At 42.3% G+C, this 7,958-nt stretch overlaps 1 long non-coding RNA gene across 1 annotated transcript; it reads right to left on the bottom strand.

The window, feature by feature from the left end:
• Positions 1-801: 801 nt before the first annotated feature.
• LOC137649621 (uncharacterized) lies at positions 802-7,720 on the bottom strand. Its single transcript, XR_011045790.1, has 4 exons — positions 7,484-7,720; positions 6,682-6,775; positions 5,908-6,077; positions 802-2,304 (listed from the first exon to the last, which is right to left on the bottom strand). It is a non-coding gene; the product is annotated as an uncharacterized lncRNA (long non-coding RNA).
• Between the last annotated feature and the right edge of the window lie 238 nt (positions 7,721-7,958).

Genomic DNA, 7,958 nt, shown 5'->3' with positions numbered 1-7,958 from the left:
GAACAAATGGATCTTAAGTTTATTTCATAAGGAACTGAACTATATCATTAATAATAATTTTGGAAAAATTAACATGAAGGAATTGAAGAATCTTTTAAAGGAAATCAAATTGTAGTTTACAACGCTCACCTTTGTAAGTCCGACGTTTAATAAATTGTATTGCTTCCCATGTCTCTGGCGTCACGTCTACATGGAATGCTTTGGCAGATCTTGAAGTGTCATTTAAACTTGCTGACTTTATTGTCCTAGACTCTAATTTTGTTTCTGCATACACATTTAGCATGCTTGTCTTGTTTGCTCTCTGCAATGATTACTTTATTGGGCTCAGCAACATGGGTCTTTAGTCACACTGTACATTTCTTCATACCTTTTCACACTAAAGTTCTGTATATATAATTCACTCAAAATTTCCAGATGACTAATCCATTTTTTGTTTATCAGATATTTCTCGGTCATATCCACCTCCATAAAAGATTTTCTATCTTCTTGAAACTTTAACAGATATACACACAATATGGTAGGTCAGATGAAATTGAACCCTAACAAACTCAAAGTATGATTGTAAGTAGGTCGAGGACAGTGGCTCCTCAACATCCGGATCTCAGCATTGACAATGTTTCTTTAACTCTGTATGGTTCTTTTAAAATTTTAGGTGTGATTCTTGATACCAAATTTACTTTTCAAAAACACATTCAGCCTGCCGCTTCCTTAATTGCACAAAAATTGGCTTACTGAGAAAGTCTTAGAAGCCTCTGGTGATCAATCTATTCTGAAGAGAGTTTTAATTCTTCCATTCTGCCTTGTTTCGAGTATTTTTCTGTCTGGTCTTCAGCTGCTGAATCTCATCTTAATTTGTTGGACAGGAACTTATGGTCTATTAAATTTCTTAATCCTATTATAGATATTAATCTCTGGCACTGTCGTTCAGTTAGTTCGTTGTGCATGTTGCATAAGACTTTTCATAATTCTGGCCATCCTTTGAATTCAGATCTTCCAGGAGCGTACCATCCTGTTCGTAATATCAGGTATGCAGTTAATTCTAATAGTCAGGCCTTCTCCACCATAAGGCTTAATACTGTGTAGAAGTTTTATTCCTGCTGTGACCAAGTTGTGGAATGATCTTCCTAATGCTGTACCTGTAGTTGAATCGGTGGAACTTCATAAGTTCAAAATTGCAGCGAAAGCTATGTTGAATGGGCTGACATAAATCTCTTTTTATAGTTTATGTATGAAAAGATCTATTTCAATGTAGTTCCTGTTCTTAAAAGACAGTATCTTATTTTAATAGTTCATTACACTTCTTGTAGTTTAATTATTTCCTTTTCTCTCTGGGCTATTTTGCCCTGTTGGATCCCTGGTGCTTATAGCATTCTGCTTTTCCAACTAGGGTTGTAGCTTAGCTAGTAACAGTAATGGTAACAAAAATAATAATAATGTTCTCTTGCAGGATGGATTTTTGACAACTCTTCCAAACTTTCTAGGTTAAGACTGAAAGACTTCAACTTGATAAAGTCGAGGAACAGAATTTTGTCACTAAATTCGCCATCACTGATTAAACGTCTTGAGAGGTGTTCTTTCATGGTTACAGTTTCGGAGGCCCAACTGCTTTGTTCGTTATAGACGGTGGCCAGCCATTCCACATACAATCATGTGTTTGTTACTTGTTGATGCAAATCATTAAGGAGACAATTTTCCTTCCTTCAATAAAGAGACTTGAAAAATATCTTCTAAATAAGTCATAATAGAAATAAATTGCTAACGTAATACAGTAGTTGCTAGATATAACTAAAGCTCCAATTATAAATTTCAGGATTTATCTCCGTAGAAATTTCCCTGTAATATCTGTTCAGTTCTCTTTGTAATCATCTATGACTCTATGATAACTTGGAAGAAGTGTTGAAGAACCAGCATTGATAACAGTGCATAAATGGAGGGCTTTCTAACGATGATCAGAGTAATTTCATTCTTTTGATCTTTTCTGTTTCATCTTATCAACCACAATTTTAAAGACATTTTCGTATCTCCGCTGATCGACGTGGTTAATCTTATCAATCTCTATTCACTGCTCGATTTAATTTCAAAGACGTCACAGATCTCCAGAGATATCTAGTTCAAAAAATGGCTTTCAAAGACCACATGATATATCAAGATGATTCCAAGAGAAGGTGGACTAAAGCCAGGCCTCGTTCTGGTGGGAGCTACCTCACGAACAAGAAACTGTAAATTTCACAGAACTGTCACGATGAGGAACAAGTTTTCCGATTCTGGTGAATTTATGTTGATCTTGATAGTGAATGAAGAAATCTGAAAAAAAAGAAAGTAAAATGAATGATTTGGAAAGAAACGATACTTTCTTTTTGAATGGCAGTACTCTAAAAGAAAATTCAATGTATGACACAATAATAACTATCTGTTCTTTATGTCAAAAGTATTTTACATTTAAGTATTTACTACAATGATCAGAATATCAAAACAATTTCTAGTAATTTGTATTTTTCTTAACTATACAAACCTAAGTCCTTGAATGGGAGTAGTGAAGCTGAACTCAAAGTGGTGGTCATTACTACAAGGTTACTGATAAGTAACTGGAGGAAATACAGTAGGGTGCTGTTTGATCGCATAATGCCAATAAAACTAAAGAGCAAGATCCAGCGCCAGGCTGTACTCGTCCAAAACATGGACAACTTGGAAGAGATGAGAACAGGATTGATGAGGCTGAGATAAGGATGTTGAGGTGGCTATGTGGGCTTGCTAGAAAGGATAGAGTTAAGAACGAACATAGAAGCACCAGGTTCAACCAAGGTGAGGGAAAGCAGACCGAGATGGTATGGTCATATAGAGAGATAAGAAGAAGGCCATCCCATAGGGAAGATGATGGATATGGGACTACTGTACCAGGTAGGAAAGGGATACGAAGACCAAAATTACGATGGATTGACTGTGTGAAGTGAGATATGAGGGAGATGTGATTGAGCGAGGAAGATGCACTGGATCGAAGAAAATGGAAGAATGTGTTGAAGAACATTACTACGACCCCAAATAGGGACAAGCTTCAAGAGGAAGAAGAAAAAGACCGATAAGTAAACTGGTTCCCTACAGACAGTCCACTGAGAACCCACTTCGAGCTTAAACCTAGGGTTGTTGTGGCCGATGTGGTAACAGCCCAGACTGGGGTTCAAGTCCCACACAAGCTTGTTAGTTTCTTTGGTCACTGCAACCTCACCATCCTTGTGAGCAAGGATAAAGGTGTTTGGGGGAGCCTATAGATCTACCTCCTGAGTCATCAGCAGCCATTGCCTGGCCCTCCTTGATCCTAACTTGGGTGGAGAGGGGGCTTGGGCACTGATCATATGTATATATGGTCAGTCTCTGGAGCATTGTCCTACTTGATAGGGCAATGTCACTGTCCCTGTCCCTTGCCTTTTCCATTCATGAGCGTTCTTTAAACCTTTAACTTGCAGGACAGTTGAGGCATGACGTGTTACTTAAAGACTCAGGTTTGTGAATTGTTCCTACACATATACAAAAACCTCATCCTTTAATAGAGGACTTATCCTTGGAAGGGAAGAATGTCCCATAACAAAACTAGCTGGTTTAAATCCCGGAACAGCAAAAGACTTTGACATACAAAAGGAGCGGAAGTAATGACTCCTGCCAACTTCGAAACCTGGGAAAACGGTGACCTAGGTTTTCACCAAATAGTGCCAGATGGTCATGGAAGAACCTATATCCATAAAAAGATAAAGTTTGAAATGTACGGTGATTAAAAGCAATGGGTTTGTATACATCTCCAGCCATCATCATCTTCGAAAGGAGGACAGGAGAAATACCTAAAATGTACAGAAAAGTTCATTGGTTAGGATGCTTACATGCATCAAATGTCCAATCCAGTAAATAAAAGAACGGCCGCTGCACCCTAAGAGAAGGGAAACAAAAGTGGAAAAATGACTGACATTCTTACATCTCTTCCTGGACTTACGTCATAACTGCTATCTTAGAGGAGATGCTTCCTCTCCAAAGAGGGGACTAGGTTTGCTAATCAATCTTTGTTCCGTAACTGAATACAAACCAACGCTATTTACATGGGGTAATTACTTTGGCGACAGCCGATGACGAGCCATAAAGTTTTAACGAGGGACCACCGCTAGTTAGCGAGGGGTAGGGAGGGGTAGCTAGCTACCCCTCCCCCCTCACACACACCGGTGATTAACTCACTTTACTTCTGGCTCGGGAGGAGAACAGACCTGTCTGTGCTCTCCCTCGCTTTGACCGCCATATTAATCTGTTTTTGCTTTCTCTCTTTAATAGTGTGTGTGAAGTTGGCCTCTACTGACAATGCGTACCTGCCCTGGACTTCCCGGCCGCCCTTGCGGGACCTTTATGTCGGCCGTGGAGACAGACCCGCACTCCTTATGCCCCCAGTGTAGGGGCCAACGGTGTGATAGTTCGAATTTGTGTATTAAGTGTAGGGAGTGGTCTACCTCCCAGTGGGAGAGGTTTGCCCGGCGACGTAAGAAGAAGGCTAAGAGGGATTGTTCTCCTTCCGAGGTTTCTCGGAAAGGAGAAAATCCTAAGTCTTCCTCTTCCGCCGCCCATTCCTCCTCCGAAGCTCCCGCTCGGGCGGCTTCTTCTGAGAGGCCGGCGAGAGGTAGCGTAGACCGTAATGTTGATGTCATTAACCGATCCCGTGGCGAGGGAGAGGTCGTTGCCTACCATAGCGAGGCGGCTGCCCCTCCCCCCTCGGAGGAGGTATTTGTTTCTAACAATGACCTTTTTCAGCTTTGGGCTTCCTTGGGGCTACAGGGTTCGCCCTCCAAGGAAGTCTTGTTTGGTATGATCAAACGGGGTGTGGCTGCCGAACAATCGTTAACCTCAGCGGACATACTGTAGATCCTCTGTCTGTGGTTGACGTTGTTGTGTCGGAAACATCCCGTGGGTCTGACCAAACTCCTGTTTCTGTGGCTGCGGTAGCAGAAGGCTCTGTCTCTCCCTCTGAAAATACTTCAAGGGAGGAGCTTAGTCCTTCGGTCTCTCCTTCCGCTGAGACTCCCTCTCGGGGGAGTTCTCTGGTAGAGACGCCTCTTCGGAGGCCTGTTGATGGTCAGCCTGCTGATCCCACGGCCCCTCGTGGGCGTATAAGGCGGAAGGCTTGTCCTCCCCTTCGCCGTAGAGGCCTTTCTTCCCCCTTCAAAGGGGTTAGAAGGGGTCTCTTCGGCTCGTCGTCACCACAGTCTTCTGCGGAGGAGACGACTCGCCGTTCTCCTGATTTACCTGCTACCACCCTTGACCTCTCCAGGGACCGTTCCCGATCCCCGTCGGAGGATGGTCGTCCTTCGGGACAATGCGAGCTGTCACCTCAGCTGTCTACATCTACTGCTGCAGACGCGCTTTATGTGCCGGAGATTGCCACTGCGCAACCTCCTGACCCTTCGGGGTCTCAGGGACTTGAGCGCGCATCTGCGCAGCTCGCCCCTAAGCGTAAGGCTCCGCCTGCGCTACCTGTTGCTGTTGTTCCAGCTGTTCCTGATGAAGCGCCTCGGCGCTCACCCTTGGGCATTCGCGCCACTGTTCCTGCTGATCGCCGTCACCCTTCTGCAGTTCCTGATGTAGCGCGTAAGCGCCCAACTGCGCAGGCACGCCCTGCTATAGCGCCGCCGCGCTCTTCTGCGCACTTGCAGCCAGTTCCTGATAAGGCGCCTACGCGCCCACCGGTGCATTAAATTGAGATGTAGAGAACAAATTATAAAAGTAAAAAAGCAAAAGTAAACAACACAAAGCAGAAACATTAAATTGAGATGTGGAGAACAAATTATAAAAGAGAAAAAGCAAAGAAAAACAAGATAGAACAAAAAGACGAATGTTTTCACAAGTGATTATCAACAACAGCGACTGCTCAAGTTCTCGTACCTGGTCGGGAAAGAGGGTGGCCATGGTCTTGCCGACGATCCGGCCCCAGGCTGCACCGCAGAGCAGCGTCGGGATGAAGAGGCCGGCGGGTATGCCGAGGCTGTAGGTCCAGCAGGCCAGAAAGTAGTAGCAGACGAAGAACACGCTCAACGTCGACCACGAGAAGGATCCTGCCGAGACACGAAGTCATTATGGTGGTGCTGATATTGGTAACCTTTCCTTCAAGTTGTAAAAGCTAAATAGGCTTTGAATTGATTATATTTAAGGTAAATGACCTGGAGATGGGGCCAAGAAGCTATTCAGCATACTACACACAGTATAAGGTACACTGTTGGCAGCTACTACGAGGGAAGTCTCAGTTGCGACCTTGTGTCCTTGCGATTGGGCATTATCATCATCATTACTGGCTAAACTACGACCCCAAGTGGAAAAGCAGGATGCTATAACCCCAAGGGCTCCAACATGTCATCAACTTTTAAAATTTCTCAAAGCCATAACTCCAAAATACTAAAATCCTCCCAAGGGATTTCCCTTAGAAGGAAGACGTAAGTAAGGCATACCGATGGTAGCTACTACGAGGGAAGTCGCAGATACGACCTTATGTCCTTTGCGACTGGACATTATCATCATTACTAGCTAAAGTACGACCCCACTTTGAAAAGCAGGATGCTATAAACCAAAGGGCCCCAACATGTTCATAACTTTAATGTTTCTCAAAGTCATAACTCCAAAATGCTAAACACTCAGACTTCACTTTGGCACAGCAGTACTCACCCGAGCCTTCGTGAAACAACGACCTCACGCTCTCTTCGGGCGTCTGGAACCAGATGGCCGCTGCGGCGTTTTCCTTCCCTTCCCTGCAAAACATCTGCGGGGAAAAAAGTGACTTGAAAACGTGTGGTTATCGTAACCCTGACTGCAGACCCGATATACAGTATTCTCACTCTTGTATAATAATTTATATTATTATTATTAAGATTATTATTACTTGCTAAGCTACAACCCTAGTTGGAAAAGCAGAAAATAGCCCAGTGAGGAAAGGAAAGAAGGAAAAATTAAATATTTTAAGAAGAGTAACAATATTAAAATAAATATTTCCAATATAAACTATCAAAACTTTAACAAAATAAGAGGAAGAGAAATCAGATAGAATAGAGCAATTAAAAAAAATATACTGCAAAATGTGCTTGAAAAAAGAATAACCCCTGGGGGTTAAGGGTTGGAAAGTTCCAAAGAGCCTGGGGGTAGAAGGGTTAATACAGTATTTCATTAGGAACTTTTGACACAATATCAAAGATTTATAATTTCAGTTAGATTTTTGTTTGTATCTCTAAATGTTTTAAAAGCTGAGATTGATTGATTGATTCGAAGTTCTCTGGCATCTTGACATCGAAGGTCATTGACGCCGATATCGTTTAGTATAAAGATTAAAAGAATATTCAATTAAAACTAGAAAAGCAAATATGTTATAAAAGTTAAAAAGCATTAATTTGACAACCTTCTACATTATTTATACTTTCAATCAAGAATTAGAACATTACAACATCTCCAAGTTTCAAACGCAAGAAGCACTCACTCTGCCAGCTGCTTCCCGAGCATTCCCGTGTGCCGATTCAAACTGCGCATGTCTAGGTATTCCACGCACGGCACGGCTCCGCCCGCGGGGTCGTCTACGACTATGTGCGGAGTGGGGACCCTCACTATCCCCGTTAATTTCGTGGCCTTCGGACTTTCGAACTCTCCGTCGAACATCACCCTCGCCTGACGAGAATTTGATGTTTTAACTGTGATATCTAAAAACAAGATTAATAAAATTACAAACTGCTGGTGATAAAACCATCATTTATTTAATCATATAAATTGAAATTTAACTTACTCTGACATCTACAAATGATATATAAAATGACTGACTGCTGGCAATAAATACCATCATTTTTCTAATCATACATATAAATTGAAGGTGTAAGTATCCAAAGTCCAGCATTCAAATTATCCCCTCGGATAATGTCTGATGACTGGTATCTATAGGAAAAACTATACAGTACATACAT

The sequence above is a fragment of the Palaemon carinicauda genome, chromosome 11 (assembly GCF_036898095.1).
Source record: "Palaemon carinicauda isolate YSFRI2023 chromosome 11, ASM3689809v2, whole genome shotgun sequence".
In the NCBI taxonomy this organism is placed as follows: domain Eukaryota; kingdom Metazoa; phylum Arthropoda; class Malacostraca; order Decapoda; family Palaemonidae; genus Palaemon; species Palaemon carinicauda.
Note: the sequence above shows the minus strand (reverse complement) of the source record. Positions and strands in the feature narration are given on the sequence as shown.